At 44.1% G+C, this 18,019-nt stretch overlaps 1 pseudogene; it reads left to right on the top strand.

Moving 5' to 3' along the window:
• The first annotated feature begins 14,229 nt into the window (after positions 1–14,229).
• LOC119273593 lies at positions 14,230–16,067 on the top strand (annotated as a pseudogene).
• The last annotated feature ends 1,952 nt before the right edge of the window (positions 16,068–18,019 follow it).

Here is an 18,019-nt window from a genome sequence, read left to right as displayed (position 1 = left end):
CATGCTCTGCAACGTGCTCCCCGTCGCAATGACCGACTGCCCTGCGCTCGCTCACGTCTGCCTCCAGACCGGCCGCAAGCACTACGTTGGGTCGTTCGACGTCACCGGCAAGATCCCGGCCCCCGATCCACCCTACACCGTGGACATGCCCCGCCTCGACCATCCCCAACTTCTACTACGACCAGGAGGACGTGTTCTTCGATCGACGAGGTCTTTTAAATCTCAGCCGTTAATATCTAATATTTACGGTCAGGATAATTTAGACTATGCGGATGAACGTGGTGGCTTATTTGACTTCTATCTTAAGTATATAATAGATAATTCCTTTCTCATTTATCACTTTGTATGCTTGGGAAGATCACATGCTGTAATCTAGAATAAGCTGGTACAAAATAAATCGTTGTTTGGATTTCCATATGTTTCCATACATGTTAGTATAATCTAGAATATACCAGTAGTTAAGTAAACTAGCGCGTTCGGTGATTGTTTTCCATCCAGATGTTGTTCATTCTTGCAAGGCAGAGGTAGTACCTGTGTTGTGTTTGCTACTCCTTTGCTCATCTCTGTAAAGTGCTATTATGCTTCAGTCTTGAGAACTGAGGTAGTTTCCTTCGCCGAGTGAGAAGGAACAAAAGGCAAGCGTTTGTTTTCCTCATCTCTATTGATTGGTAGTACAAGTTGGAGGCAAACATGATAGCAGATAACAATGGCAACATGTCATTTTCGGCCAATTATTTCTAGGGCTAGGAAGTTGATCTCCAGAAGCAACAAACAACTGCTATGGGTAGTACAATTTCAGATGATCCGTTTAACTTGAACGTCCCATCTTTGTGCAACTTTTTAATTTATCTTTTGCACGCATTTCCTGGAAGGGGAAACCATGGAAACATCTTCAATTCAGCTTTTCTTACAAGGAAAAATATCAATACTTAAAAATGAAAATGTGGCGTCATTTGATTTGTCTTTGTTCACAACCTTCTGGGAGGTTTAATAATTTCTTGAAAGATCTAACCTCTAGTCGAAAGCTTAATCGATTTCACTAAATGGTTGATGATGTTGGCATCCATGTTTGACAACTATCAGTGGTCTGGGTATTGAAATCCGATTTGGGATCGTGTTCTTGCTCTGCTCGGCCAGTTGCAAATCATCTATAAATAAATCGGAGTACTCTGCCCACACGTTGCAGCGCTAGATGTGACTCTGTCCGCCGCGTCGGCGACTGCTGCCAGCAACGTCGACCGCTGCACGTACACGGGCATGCGGGCTGTCTGCCGCAGCAGCTGCTCCGCCACCGTCGACCCATGCAGTAATTGCACCAGCCTCGAACTCCTCTGCTTCCGCCTTTGGCATTGGGTCATGGTAGACGAGGATGAACTCACGGACGGCATCTGCCTCTTTGCTTGTGCTGCTTTGTTTGTGCTAACTACATGGACCAGATGATGCAGAAACATACTAGTATATGTTCAAAAGTTAGTATTCTTGGTATGAAAGATGTACACGCTAGTGCTCTGGCATTATAGATTGTACTGGCGTTTTAAATCTTAACAAGTTTCTTTAATTGTTTATTCCCGGCCATGTAATTTACGCCTCTGCTCTTAGGAGATTGCTTGATTCCTATTACATTGATTGGATGCGCAGTCTACCTAACAGATATATCTTGGAAGGATGTAATTGTGGTTGTAATTTATCGCTGCTCCTACCACTGCCTTCTTTTGTCATATGGTTACAAATGTAATAAACATGTTATGGAGGTAGTCAGCAATCCGCAAAAACAAATGCTGATCGGTGTGCAGTCACTCATGCTATGCCTTTGTCCCTAAATAATACGAGTCTCTTTGGTTTCCTCCAATCTCTCAACACTTACTCTTGCATTCTGTTTTTTCGTATGACAGCTCCATGGCAGTAGTGGTCATAATTCTCCGCTGTTCATTGCTACCACTGCCTTATTTTGTCATATGGTTAAAAACGTAATAAAAATGATATGGATGTAGTCAGCAATATGTAAAAACAAATGATGATCCGTCTGCCGTCACTCATGCTATGCCTTAGTCCCTAAATAATACGTGTCTCCTTGGTTTCCTCCAATCTCTTAACACTTACTCTTGCACTCTGTTTTTTTCGTATGACAACTTGGCAACACAATGTAATAGGAGAAAACACATATATTGATTTCAGAACTACCGGGCAGTTTATAATGGTTATTTGGTCACACAAAACAAATGTGATTGTCAGATTCATGCACTCCGTGTGGGATTGTGTTATCACAAAAACACCGTGTTGTCAATAAGATATTCTTCTTGTTGCCAAAACACCATCAAGCAAACTGTAATGTTGGTGGAGCCCATCTTCGTGCAGCTTTATTATTTATTATCTTTTGTACACATTTCCCGGAAGGGGAAATCTTGGAAACTTTCAATTAAGCTTTTATTACAATGAAAGACTTCAATACTTCAAAATGCAAATGTGGCATCATTTGAGTTGGTCTTTGCTCACAACGTTCTGGGAGGTTTAATAATAAGGCTTAAAAGGTCAAACCTCTAGCCGTAATCCGGCATGTTTAATTAAGTTCTCTAAATTATTCCTGATATTGGCATGTTTGGCAATTATCAGTGGTTGGGCATTCAAATCCGATTTGCTATCGCGTTCTTGCTCTGCTCGGCCAGTTGCACCCATCGTCTATAAATAAAACAGGTCTTTTGGGGCGTGTTTGGTTGCCATTGTCAACAGTTCCTGCATCGCATGCACTTCTCAACCCAGCCTGGTTGAGCAAAAACAGGCCCTAATACGCCATATGCAACTTGATTGGTTGCCTGCATCCCTAGTCCCTGAATTAGGTAATACACAAGTGCACTTTGTTTGGTTGGCTGCATTGGCCCTAGCGGCACATGAATACGGCGTTTGGTTGGATACGGCGTACATGTTATGCTTACCTTGTACCCTAGTTGGTGAGCTTACCCACAATGATCACACCTAGCACACTAACACTACAGCACAGCACTGGTGACGAACTGGCGAAGATGATGAAGTTCTTCAGCTTCAGGCTGAACTGACGATCCACCTTAGCAGCTTCCACTTTGACAGCTCCAACCTTGGCACTGTCGACACTGCTGCCTCCGTGCTTTCGCACCCAGGCGGAGTAAGCTTGTTCTGCTGCCTGCTTAGTCTTGAACCCTCTATAGTTGTTGTTGCTATACGATGCCACTTGTGCATTGGCTGCTTCTCATGAACTATAAACCCCTGGAACCTCACCAATGAACACGGCATACCACTTGCCCTAGCAATGCACAAGAGCAAGAGTTGAAGCAGCAAATCAATGGAGCACAAGTAGCAAGCAAAGTAGCACACAAACAACAATGGAGCAGAAGAGAAGTAAAGCATGCATGATCATACGACATAGCAAGTTCTTCCTAGCACTACCTTGGTCTTAACCTACCACCACATCCAAAAGAGGGTGTCGTCCTACCATCGCAAGTTCACCATCACCGTGAGGGGTTAGTATATACCACCTCACCAAAATATACAGACCATCAAATAGTTTTTGAACCCTAGCTACACAAAATGTCCGTCGTCGTCGTCATCGTCGTCGCCACCGCCATCGCCGTCGGGGATCATGCACGCTCACAGGCAGCACTACTCTAGTAGTAGTGCTTGCCCAACCAGCTCCTGAGCCACAGAACCCTGTGAGCGTCGGCCATGGCAACGAACCCAACACCCTGGGCCTTGTTGTCAAGCAGGTGGCTGAGAGATGCCATGAGAGCCTCGTCGCTGAAGCCACCCTGGGTCATGACAGCGCCATACAGGTCAGGGTGGACGTCGAGGGGCTTGCACTCCTTGATGGCTGTTGCCACCTCCTTCACCGCCTCAGTCATGCTGCAGAAGATATTGATCTCCTCCTCCATCAAGCCTCCTCTCTTCCTCTTCCTATCAATGGGGTCAAATGGCTTGTCGAAGGGCTTCGCAGCAGGCTTGTCAGGGCCATCAAGGATCTCGACGTCCGGGGTCCCAGGGAAGTCAGGCATGGGAGAACCAAGAGGCTCCCCCGAGCCCATGGTATGCTTCCCAGTTGCCAGCCCGAAGGAGAAGATGTGCTGCATCTGGTTGTAGTTCTGGATGGATGTGTTGAGGAACTCAGCGTCCCTTGGATGGTTCTAAGAATGAAACACAAGTCTTGTTAGTTGCGATTAGGAGTAGGCAATGGTGAAAAAATTCAAAAAATCCAGAGAAAAGAATCCTAGCTAGGTTTAGAATATTTATTAGTATATTTAGAATTAACATGGCAGGCTCTCGTTGGCCGTGAAAAGTAGTCACACCCATAATTTAGTGAGAAATAGGGTGAAGAAAAATTGCAACGCAAGCGCATAATTGTATACGCCGATGAAGAGGACGTTAAGAAAACTCACATCTAAACGCTATATCCACACACCAAATCCCCTCATTGCATGATCAATGGACGTGGCCACCTCACCGACGCGCGTTCCTCACATCACATCAGTTTGTTTTTGTTTCTGTTTAGGTGCATGTTAATAAAATTACTTTGTTTATGGAAAAAGGAAAAAATGTATGAATAATTAAATATGAAACATAATAAAAGAAGAGAAAAAATTACTAAGTATATACAGTATATACATAATTCCGACTATTTGTTTCTCTTTACCACTTCATTATAGGAGCTAATCCAATGGGAGGCTACACCAGGATGATCTAATCTGGCAATGACTCGCGTTACGTTCGGCCAATATAAATGATCCCTACTAGATATGTGTCATCGTGTATTCCTCTGTTTGTCCACATGCATTATCCTCCCATCTTTTTTTTCTACATCCATAGTTTTTCATACGATCATCTGGCATCCTAAAACAACAACACTTATTACAAAGAAGAAACACAATTCATATAACTGCACCGTATCGATGGGCACAGCGTGCCGCCGCACGGGGATAAGCTAGTATAGTACTATTACAGAGCAGAGTCCTATATATGCCCACAGCCGCACACATTCCCCTGCAGCCCACTGATCACAGTTCACAGTAACATACGCCATGGCCGACTGGTCGTCGCTTCCGTGTGACCTTGTCCGTCGCGTCGCCGACTGCCACTTGACCACCAACGACGTTGACTGCTACGTCGACATGCGGGCGGTCTGCCACAACTGGCGCTCGACGCCTCTTCCTCAACGTCTCCACCGGACGCTTCGTCCGCCGCCAAGTCCCGATGCTCCGCGATCACGTCCTCGTCGCCGCGGCCTCCGACGGCCTCGTCGTCCTCGTGGACACGAAGCGTCCGCACGCCTCCGCCGTAGTCAACCCCATGACCGGCTCGTTTCTGCGTTACCCTAAGATAATGGGATGTAGCACTAGCACTTCTCCAAGGAAATTTCCTCAGATCAAGGCGGCGGTGGGCGGTGCAGACACGTCGCTGGTCCTCTGGCATGAGAACTGCCAGTTCGATGGCGACACCGTGTGGAGTGCCGACCCGACTCGTGGTACCTTCCGCTTCATGGATGACCCAGGACCAGGCCCTCTCAGGTCGACCAACCTCGCGAGCATGGCCGCCCATGAAGGCCACGTCTACATGGTCACCTTGTGGGCCACCTTGTACGAGATAGTCTGGGATGATTTCTTCACTTACCAACAGAGAATAGTCCAGAGGCTGGACGAGTTCGTGTCTTGGTTCGGTCTGAATATCACAACAATTTCCTGGTGCACTCTTACGGGGAGCTGATCCTCGCCCGTCGTCCGCGGCTCCGTCAGCAGACCATGCAGGTCTTCAGGGTCGACGCCGACCGCTGCGCCCTCGAGCCCGTTAACAAGATGGCCGGTAACCACGCGCTCTTCCTCGGCGAGAGGTCCATTGCTGTGAATGCAAGCAGGCTACCATCGATCGACAGCAACTGCATATACTACGGCACCGAAGACATCCATTCAATGCACTATGGCCTGCAAAAGCATGAGGGTATTTACAGGTACGATCTCGCCGACGGAAGCGAAGAGAGGATCTCGGGTCTGTTGGTGCCGGAGAGCGAGAGCTTTCTTGCCCGTCCTTTCAGCCTCGTTCAGGTGCTGGTCACCTACTGCGCCATCCTCCCTCATGTGGAAGCACAAGCCGTCTGCTCCCATGCTTCGCAATCTTCATGTGTTCCTTTTTAACCTACTGGCTAAGCTAGTTCGGGTCTTCTTTGTGACCAGTGTGCCAGGACTCTCAATCTCTCATATCTATTTCGAACAAATGCATGAGAATAAAGAAGATCGTTTATCATACTTGATATTTGAGGTAAATACACTGGTGGTGCTTAAACTTGTCATTGATGTTTATTTTAATGTTTGAACTTGAAAATACATCGAACTGGTTCTAAAACTTGACACGAACGTGCAAATACGGTGCTAATCCTATCCATATAGGTAAAGCGCGTTGACGTGGCATCGTGAATGGCTGACATGGCACTGACAATGGTGTAGGGCCCATTTATAGCTACAAAACTGAATTACTTGAGTACTATATATGACCCTATGACTAGTGGGGCCACCTGTCGGTAAGTAATTAGTAAGAAATTTAACATAAAAATATACAAGATGGGCATCGAACCTGTGACCTAACAATTGGGAAATACCTGCGCTCACCATTCCACTAAACATGTTTTCAAGAGAATGTAACCCCATCATGCTTAATGTATGTGAACTGAAAACTCCTGTATACATAAATGGGTTGCAGCCTGTGCCCATTTTGCGCACATTATTTTGTAATGTAAAAAGTATGTCAATAATAATCATAATAATAAAAGCTAGATTTGAATATTCATGTGTTATATAATCCGTGAGCACACAAAATAAATATATAGAGGTTTGTAATAAAATATCTTACTTAAAAATGTTTCTGTAATTTTTAGAAATATTAAATTATTGTTTTAAAATACTATTTTAAATATAATCCATGAGTGTTTAATTGTTTTTAATAATAAAATTTAAAATATATTTTCTAAATAATAATTATGTTCTAAAAATAGTATTTTCTAAATAATAAGTTAATATTTCTATATATTACAGGATTATTTTTGAATAATTTGTTTTATTTTATAGGGTATACCTCTATATATTTACTTTGTGTGCACATGGATAATTGTGTGGCATGAGTACTTTCTTATTACACATGAATATTTGAATCATACTTTTATTATTTACGTATTATTTACTTTAAAAAAATAACGTGTGCAATATGGGCCGCTAGCTGCATCCCGTTTCAGGACACAGAAATTTCTGGTTAAGTATATTATGCTTAAGGGGGCTGGTTTTATGTTAAAACTTGTTCTATTTGGTGGCTAGCGCAAGCAGCGTGCAAGCATCAGGCTGCTGGTTCGATCCCTGTTTCTGTATTTTTCATTTTATTTTTGCTAAGGTACTGACAGGAGGGCCCATTAGTCATAGAGGCGTTTACTTATGTTTCGTAATTATAAGTGGGCTCCATGCCATGTCTGTGCCACATCAGCCACATACGGTGTCACCTCGACGCACTTTACGTCTACGGATGTGATTAGCACCATATTTGCACATTCATGCCAAGTTTTAGAACCAGTTTGTTGTATTTTTTAAATTCAGGCACTAAACTGAACATCCATACCAAGTTGAAGCACCACGGATGTATTTACCTCTTGATATTTTGTATGTGTGTTGATCAGACTTGTTCTCGCTATCAAATCCTCGTGTCCGTACGGTATATTTGACGTAAAATGTTCCACTTTTGGAGTGCAAGGAAGTTGCTTTTTATCAGAAAAATAAAATTGAGAAACGCCCTACAAACACTACTACAGGAAAAATATCTGTTGCCTTTTGTTCAGCTGTAACTGTAAGCCGGCTCATACCCTATATCTCTATACGCCGATGATAACCGAAAAAACACTTGGCGTAGCTAAGTCTGTCGGTCTACTCCGAGAAACATAGTCGGCCTATAGGGTGCACTCGGCGTACTTCCCTGTCAGGTAGCCATACCCCCTCCACTTGATGGCTCTGTGATGGCAGGCAACATAAGCCGAGTCAGTTTATCTAGAGTTATTTACCCAAAACCATCATATTTTGGGTTAGGGTAACCGGTCAGTATTAGATTTGAGCCATGTCACAAAAAACCACCGACTCTGAGACTAATCGGTAATGCGGAGCACTGACGGGCTGATTTGACCGCGGAAGCAGGGAAACCGACAGGTGGGACCCGCCTGTCGGGTCTACGTCGCGCGGGCTGACGGACGCCATTAGACGGAGGGTGACGGCTGTTTCCGCGCCCATTTATTAGGTCACGCGCCCGCCGTTTCGTCCTCCAAATCCCCGATTCAGTTTCCTCCCACGCGACTCATTCATGGCGACCAGCTCCGGCGATGGCGACGGCGATGGCGGAGAAGGTCTCAACGGCGGCAGTGCCTGTTCTTTCGGTGGCCGTCGCCGCAATGCACTAGTAGAAAAAGGGGCTTTCGTTCGGGCCTGGCCGGCCCATTAGTCCCGGTTCTTCCACGAACCGGGACCAATGGATGCATTCGTCCCGGTTCGTGAGCCCAGGGGGCCGGCCGGGGCCTCGTGGGCATTGGTCCCGGTTCATATGGACCCATTTGTCCCGGTTCTAGGTGCGAACCGGGATCAATGGGCCTCACTCCTGGCCCACAAACATTGGTCCCGATTCTTGGCTCGAACCGGGACAGAAGGCTGGGCTTTAGCTTTAGTCCCGGTTCCAGCCTCGAACCGGGACAAATGTGTTGCCTATATATACCCCGTCGTCGCAGCAGAGCACTCCACAATGCTCTGTTTTTTCTGGCCGGCGAGGAGCGGGCATTTGGGTGCTCTAGCTCACCTCCTATGCACACGAGGTGTTTGATGAAATGCCCAAGCCACGCTAGTTAAGATTTCTCCTCTCGAAGCTCGACCTCCAAACTTCATTTTCCCTGAGATTTGTTTAGGTTTAGCGGTCCGTCACGTCCCGTCCCCGTCTCACCGCCGTCGATCGCCTGCGCCGATCTCGTCGCCTGCACCACCGTGGTGAGCCTCTTATCTTCTTCTGAAAGAAAAAAAAAGCTTACTTTAGATAGATACTTGTCTAATTTTCTTATTTTCATTATTGCTTGTTATTATATAGTGCGATGGTTTTGGTATCTGCCCCCGTCGGCCCTCGTCCTGGCTATGATTCGGATGTGGTATATATATATATACATATATATACACTATATTTTATAACTATTTGGTTCATTTATTGTTTATGACAATTATGCCCATCAAGTTGACTTAGATTTTATTTATGCAGGAGGTAGTTGAACCGGAAATTCCAACCGACCATATTGTCGAGAGGTTAAATTTAGTTGAAGAAGAAAACAATTACTTGAAGGAAAAAATAAATAAAAATTGAGGAGGAGAAGATGATATTGGAGTTGCATGTTGCGGATGTTGTCGATGGTCACAAGATCAAGATGGATGCAATGCGGTTGAAGATTAGAAAGATTAGAAAATATGCCATTCATACCAAGGCTTGGTATCATTATGCTGTTGGATCACTTTTTACCTTGGTTGTGATTATGATCACATTTGTTTTGCATTGAAAGGTTTTACATAGTTTCAATGTATGGTTTAACTAGATGCTCTGGAGAGCTATATGTCGTTCAATGAGAACTATGTATGTACTTTGTTTTTAATGTGATGATGAACTTTTGTTAATTTGGTCACTTATCTATTCATGAGAGCTATATGTACTAAATTGATGACGTGGTTTTGAATGGTGCATTTTATACACGAAGTGCATCCAGTTTTTGTCGTAAGCCTCTCTACTTTCTTGCACATGCTATGTGGGTGAAATGATGATACCATGCCAACTTTCAACCTTTTCAGAGTTCATTTGTAGTGTTTTTCAATTTCAGGGTCTTATAGCTTAAAATAATCAGTAAATGTATGAAAAATAACAAATGAAGTCAGAAAGGGTTGAAAATTGATGATGTGGCTTTGAATGATGCATTTTGAACACGAAAAAAGTATGGAGTTCAAATAAGTTCAAAAAATAAAACCCCTTTGTAACAGATGAGTTTCCGTATGAAACCCTGATACTTCGAAAGAGATTGTCCGTTTTGTACACGAAGTGCATCCATTTTTTGCCGTAAGCCTCTCTACTTTCTTGCGCATGCTATGTGGGTGAAATTATGAAATCATTCCAACTTTCAACCTTTTCAGAGTACATTTGTAGTGCTTTTCAATTTCAGGGTCGTATAGCTCAAAATAATCAGTAAATGCATAAAAAATAACAAATGAAGTCGGAAAGGGTTGAAAATTGATGGTGTGGCTTTGAATGGTGCATTTTGAACACGGAAAAAGTATGGAGTTCAAATAAGTTCAAAAAAATGAAATCCCTTTGTAACACATGAGTTTCCGTATGAAACCCTGATACTTCGAAAGAGATTGTCTGTTTTGTGCATGAAGTGCATCCAGTTTTTGCCGTAAGCCTCTCTACTTTCTTGCACATGCTATATGGGTGAAATGATGATACCATGTCAACTTTCAACCTTTTCAGAGTTCATTTGTAGTGCTTTTCAATTTCAGGGTCTTATAGCTCAAAATAATCAGTAAATGCATGAAAAATAACAAATGAAGTCAGAAAGGGTTGAAAATTGATGATGTGGCTTTGAATGGTGCATTTTGAATACGGAAAAAGTATGGAGTTCAAATAAGTTCAAAAAAACGAAATCCCATTGTAACTGATGAGTTTCCGTATGAAACCGTGATACTTCGAAAGAAATTGTCTGTTTTGTACACGAAGTGCATCCAGTTTTTGTCGTAAGCCTCTCTACTTTCTTGCACATGCTATGTGGGTGAAATGATGACACCATGCCAACTTTTAACATTTTCAGAGTTCATTTTTAGTGCTTTTCAATTTCAGGGTCTTATAGCTCAAAATAATCAGTAAATGCATAATATATACGAATTTCAAGGTCTTTCAGCAAAAAGAATTATCATAAAATAAAATAAATAAATAAGTAATTTGAAACAAAATAATATAAACTTTACTAAAATATAGAAGTAGAAACAAAATAAAATAAAATTTAATAACATAAATAAAAATTTTGAAACTAAAATTATCAAAGTATTATCTGTTCAAAACATTATAAGCAACCTCTAAAATTTATGAAACTAAAATTATATAAAATTGATGCAACTAAAATTATCAAAGTATTTTCTATTCAAAATCATTAAAAGCAAAAAGAATTTTCAAAAAGAACTTTTATGTTAGAAACTTTAGTAGCAAAAAGAATTATCGTAAAATAAAATAAATAAGTAATTAGAAACAAAATAAAATAAAGTAAAGAAGTATTTTTTTGTAAGTAGAAACAAAACAAAAAATAAAGAAAAAAAGAAAACAAAAAAACTGGGAAAAATAAATAAAATGCCACCTACTGGGCCACGACGGCCTGAATACGACTAGAAACCCAGAAATATTAAGTAAATTTTCACAACTTAATTTTAAAAAACTATTCCTGAATTTTAAAAAACTTCACAAATTAAGTAAATTTTCACAACTTAATTTTTATTGAATTTTAAAATGAATCATGGTTTAGAAAATAAATAATTTGATTTTTTTCATGAATTCCAGACAAAATCATGACTTTATAAATGTTCAGGGATTTGAAAAAAGTTGTGTATCTAAAAAAGGTTCACAGATTTAAAGAGAATTCACGAATTTAGAAAAAAAATCATGAATTTCAAATATGTTAATAAATTTACAGAAACGTTCACAAATTGTGTTAAAAAATCATGTTTCAAAAATGAAAACAAGAAAAATGAAAAATGAAAAGAAAAAGTCCGAAGAAAAAAGATTTTGAATCTTCCTTTTCCTTCTTTCCCTTAAAAAAATAACTCAAGAAAAATCCAATTATTTACTCTACAAGAATGAAATGCTTGTTATGCCTAATATACTTAGTTTAACATGTATCTGTTTTAATTCTGTTCTTTATCCTACTAGTTTTTTCTTTGCCAAATTACCCGAAGCTTATGCTATTTTCAATTCAATTGTGGATATTATAAAAATACAAAAGAAAAGAAGAAAATAAAACTGTAAAGAAAACCATACCAAAAAACAGAAGAAATCACAAAAGAAACTGGTGGGAAAATCATCCTACATGGGTCGGTCCATATAGGAACTACGGTATTAGGCTGTGAGCGCTATGTACCAAATGACTTCTATTTGGCGCATAAGGATTTGCCGAATAGAAGCACTAGTGGGCCAGTGGTCAACTTCTAGATAACAAACCACAGTCCCAATAAGAACACAACCTAGACCAGCGCAAATACAATCTAAACATATACAAACATACCCTGGTACATATAGACTGGTTTTTCATGTGGACAACAAGTTACCTACGTACGGTGAAGTAGATTGACTGAGAATTACTAAAATTATTCAGTAAACCTATTCAGTGATTAACAAAGAGCAGGCTGTTTCTCTAATTAAAAGAAGAAACAATCTATCAGTGACACATGGAAATGGCCTCCCATATAGTATCTGTTGGTCCGAACTGTTGTGGACTCAGAAGATCGAAGAGCATAGTAGGTATTTTCATGTTACCACTTGCTTCTTTTGCGATATAATTGAACTTGTAATAAGATTTGAAACGAAGTGTAAGTAATCCGTGACATCACAAACTATGCGCTAAGTTCCTAACTAAGAGCATCTCCAACTGCCACGTCAAACTAGCGCCGCGCCGTAAAATTGCCCGTTTTAGCGTGCGCGCAACCGGTATAGTTGCTCCAGCGGGCGCGCAAAAACAGCGCGCGCGGCATATGTAGTTCAGCGCGCGGGCCGAAACTCAATCGCGCGCCGCTTATTTGTTGTGCCCGCTCCTGCGCGCTGGACTCTCGCGCGCTCGCTCGCAACTCCCACCCCTCATCTAGCCGCGCCGCCGCCGACAACCGCGCCACCCGGTCCTGGCATGCTTGACTCAATAGATTGCATGCATTGGAGTTGGAAGAATTGTCCAAAGGCATGGCATGGCAATTCCACGGCCAAAAAAAGGGTTCCACTATTTGTTGCCTCCTATCATGCCATTCGATGTCCCGCAGCGCATAATGATCTTCAGAAGGATCTCACTGAGGAGTGGTGGGCATGGAATGGACGACAAAGAGCATCATGATTTGTGCGCTCGATATTGTATTGTTGAACTATTTGTTGTATTTATTGCACTATTTGTTGTATTGAAATGATAAACTGTTTGTTTGAGTTGTAATAACGAAATTGAACTATATATTTTGATTTATTTTTGTTAGTGTTTGATCTTTTTACTTCTGTTTTGGAATGCATATGTTGTTTGTGCGAGAGTCGCGCACGCTGCATTTTTGCGCAGCCGGAGCAGCGCGCGCGCTGCTTTTTAGCGCGGCTGCTGGAGCCAGCGCCGGGCGCCGCGCCAAACCAGGCGATGGACGCGCGGCAAAGCATAGTAGGACTCTCTTTGGTTTCTTCCAATCTCTCAAAACTGACTCGCGTTCTGTTTTTTGAATTCAATTGACAACTTTGTGGCACAACATTGTATAATACAACAACAGACATGGAAAGCGCTTTTGGAACAATTTGTGCAATTTATAATAGTTAGGTCACACTAAATAAATGGGATTGTCAGATTAGCGCATTTTCTATGTCAATTTCACAACAACTGTTATATTCATGCACTTTCTGTTCCCCTATCAAATTCACAAAAACTTGATGCTATCCACCAGATATAACTAACATTGTAGCAAAACACCATGAAGTTTTTGCATTTTTTTTCTACCTAAATCTGGACTTTTTTTGGACTTGTTTTAGGCAGAATCCAGCTATGTTTCATGCTATCCACCAGACATCAATGTATCGAGCGGAACCCACCAACCAACCATTCAATTTCTCTATCGTACGGCTCAAAATAAAAGGTCTGTATCGTGTATATAGGGATCGATCTTGTTGCACCGCGCAGCTAGGTCACGGTCAGATCGATCGATCATGGCGGCGCCGTCGCAGAAGACGCGGTCGACGCACAGGTCTGCGTTCGCGCAAGCCACGCACCAGTTAGACATCGCCGGCTACAGCACGGCGCGGAAGGCGCTCGTCGGATCCGTCCGGTCCGGCAGCTTCCACGCCGGCGGTTTCATCTGGGCCCTCGTGTGCCGCCTCCAAGATCGCAGCGGGCGATGCGGCGTCGCGTCCATCTCCCTGGAGCTCTCCAAGAACGAGACCGACGAGGACGTCGTCGCCATGGCCAGCCTCCGGATCGACGAGCGCAGCGGCACCGGCAAGTTCCCGGCCGCCGTGTGGCGTAGCGACAAGCCCAGGACCTTTCCCGCTTGGTCCACGGGCGCAGTCGCCTGGGAGCTCGCCGTCCCGGTTGCGTTCCGGCGCCATGAGTCGCGCTACGTCGACACTGATGCTGACTGCCTCAACATACACTGCACAGTCGAGGTCCTCCTCCAGCAGCAGGAGAACAACTCCGCCACCAGCACCAGGAACTGCTTCGTCTCCGTTCCTCCGCCCCCCAGCATCTCTCAAGACTTGCACAGGCTTCTCAGGGAGAGGCAGTCGCCGGAGCCAGACGTGACATTCGTCCTCGACGATGGTACCGAGATCGAGGCGCACAAGCTGGTAATGGCCATGCGGTCGCCGGTATTCCGCGCCCAGTTCTTATGCGGGGACATGAAGGAGCGGAGCACGCGCCGCTTCATAATGGACGGCATGAGCGCCTCCACCTTGAGGGCGATGCTCTACTTCATCTACACCGACGAGCAGCCTACACCCAGGAGAGGAAGATGCCGTGTGGCTATGGCGCAGGACCTGCTCGTGGCCGCGGATCTCTATGACCTAGAGAGGCTGAGGATCATGTGCGAGAAGATACTCTCCGAGGGCATGGACGTCGGTAATGTCATGACGACGTTGGCGCAGGTGGACGGCCGGCAGAGCTGCCAGCAGCTTGAGGCATCGTGCATCGAGTTCATGGCGTCCGACCCCGACGTGTACGACGCTGTGGAGGCCACCGAGGAGTACAAAGAACTCGAAAAGACATGCCCATCTTTCATACACGAGATCGCGGCAGTAGAGAGGCAACCAAGAGCGCGTCGAGGTATACCCCACCGGCGGTGATGATCGGCACACACGAGTTCACAATCCAAAGCTTGAGCTGGGTGAGGGAGACGCACAGTGTCGGTCAGTACATCCGATCTGGCAGTTTCAAGGTGGCCGGTTATGAGTGGACCATAGATGTGTACCCGTCGGGACAGACAGAGGACACGTCGGAGCACATTGACGTATTTATTCGACCCACCATTAATGATGATGATATCAAGGTGAAAGATTCGGTGGCTATGAAGCCCGTCCACCCCACGGACAAGTCGCCGCCGTTTCCTCCCCGTAATCTTACACACACATTTGCCGGCAAGGCATGCAGGGGCCATGGGTGGCCAAAATTCATCACATTCGCATCTGCAAACTCACACTGTGTGGGACACGATGGCTCTTTCACTATACAATGCCAAGTCGCGGTTGCCACGAACTCCTCCACTAGCAGCACAATTGGCACCTTCATCCCTGGACCCGTGCTCGTGCCACCGTCCAACCTGGTATGGCATCTCGAGCGGCGAGGGCTGGGATGTTAAGTTCCTGGTTGAGGAGAGCGAGATACACGCCCATGGGCTCGTTGTTGCTGCACGGTCGCCGGCACTGCATGAGGCGGTGCATGAGTCGGCAACCAACCATGTAAAAATTGATGGCATTAGAGCCGTGGTTTTCAAGGCCATGCTCCACTTCATATACACTGACAAGCTGCCTCGCGTCGAAGACCTAGTTGCTCCTGCCGTCCGGCATTCCACGATGATCGTGGCTGGAGAGTTGCTGGCAGTGGCATGTCGGTTCCGTTTGGAGAGGATGGCGCGGTTGTGCGAGAACCTACTGGCCGAGAAGATCACGCCGGAGTATGCGCTGGCCACACTGAGGCTGGCTGGGTGCCCCGTTGCACGGAGCTGGAAGCCTACTGCATCGAGTACATCTCACAGCCACACGTGGTCAAGGATGTGATGAAAACTCTCAAGTATTTTATAGAGTGAAACATTTGCCCGTGAAGACAAACGTCTATTACTTGCAAACTCGTGAAGACAAAGATCTATTTCTTGTGCTGCTTTCTTGCCTCTCCAACCTCTCTCCATTGCTGTAAAGATACAAGAATAACAATGTTGAAAAGTTCGTATTCCTGGGATGAAAGAAAATATACACACGAGTGCTCTCCCATTGTACTGGCAATGTGAAATCTAACGTAAGTATGTGATCCACTGATATTTGCCCCGCGCATGTGATTTACACCTGCTTTTAGCAGGTTACATGATCTTGACATAGCAGAGCTCTGGGGCGAGGTGTAGCTGAGACCTGAGAGCAGCTAGAAAACAAGAAATCACATGCTAATTACTCGTGATCAACCTGGCCGCATCAAAGGAGGCCGAAGAGTTTTCAAAAATCCTGCAGCAGGGCTTCTTCCACAAATGTGAAACCACATATGTCTCCATTGACACCATCTTCTGGAACTGAAGATTTTTTACAGCATGAAAAGATTTTCTCCAACATCCAGTGATGGAAGAAGATCTCAGGGCGATGGCAGCAGACGCTCTAGGTGGAGAAGGCAAACCAAATCTGCATGGCAAAAGAGCAAGCCCTCGCTGATTTCAGGACCTGGTCACACATAGGTCACACATCATTGTGCAAACATCCTTTCCAATTATGCCAGATTTGTATCCACTTTGAGCTACATTATTTGTTAATAAGAACCCCCTTTATCTAAAAAATAGGTAGCTGGACGTGACCTCCCTTACAGTTTAGGCGCGGGATCAACATTTTAGTCCAAGTTTGAAAGATGAGTAGATGACACAGACACATGATATGTTGGATAGTTAGCTTTTCTTAAATGTGCTTTGTGCTCAGTGGAAAACCCAACTTAATTCAAATGCCTACACAACTAGTCGCAATTTTCCAATACAGAAATGTAAGCAGGTATGTCCTCTCACACTTTCACGACTCAACATTAACATACCAGTGGTAGAAACATACAACTCGGGCTGATGAGTTGGGATCTTCATATTTGGGACCTTGAAACCGGAGCGGAATAGTACAATGCCATGGGATTCAAGTGCATCATCCTTAATGAGAGGAGAAACGTCGGAGAGCCGGTGGCTGCATGCAGCAATGCTTCTGTCAACTCATGTAAACTTTCATTTAGTCTACTATAAAAATCAAAAAGAGAAATAGGATAGAAAATTCCACTAAAATAAAAAATCCAATCGTTTATTCAATAGATTAAAAAATTATAGCCATTAGGTAAAGTTTAAGTGAGAAAATTGCCCACCATTGCCATGAAGTGAAAAAACTATTCACTCGGGGGTCACAATTTTTTATTTTTTGACCGTAATGGCAGGTGCTCTGCCTTTTCATTAAGAGAGGGAAAACTGTACAACAGACTAAAGAATCAGCCGGGGAAACAAAACATTAAGCCAGAGATGCGACATGCATCCTGGCGAAGACATATGGTACTACTCCCATGCCTCCTTCAGGAGGCCTAATTCATCCCTAATCAAAGAACATACCCCCGCAGCAGAGCGCCATTGATTCTAAAAGATCCGCCTGTTGTGCTCCTTCCATAGGTTCCAAGCCACGTATACAGCCCCCATACACTCGTCCAGCAAAACACCTTTTTTTTTCTTTAGTTTGAACGTCTTATCCCACCATGTGTTGATAGAGGAGGATTGGAGCGCAGTCGTCGCAGCATTACTGAACTGATTGGCCATCAGGTGCCAAACCTCCTTCGCAAATGGACAACCCAGGATGATGTGGTTAGCCGATTCAAGGACCTGGTCGCAGGCGCAACAAGGGGCCTGATGCTCCCATCCTCTACGCTGCAAGCGATCGGCCGTCCAGAGGCGGTTCTGGATAAGGGTCCAGATGAAGAATTGGACCTTAGATTCGGCCTTAACCTTCCACACTCTTAATAAGCGCGGCATTGGAATACGCGCAA

The sequence above is a fragment of the Triticum dicoccoides genome, chromosome 3A (assembly GCF_002162155.2).
Source record: "Triticum dicoccoides isolate Atlit2015 ecotype Zavitan chromosome 3A, WEW_v2.0, whole genome shotgun sequence".
Lineage (NCBI taxonomy): Eukaryota > Viridiplantae > Streptophyta > Magnoliopsida > Poales > Poaceae > Triticum > Triticum dicoccoides.
Note: the sequence above shows the minus strand (reverse complement) of the source record. Positions and strands in the feature narration are given on the sequence as shown.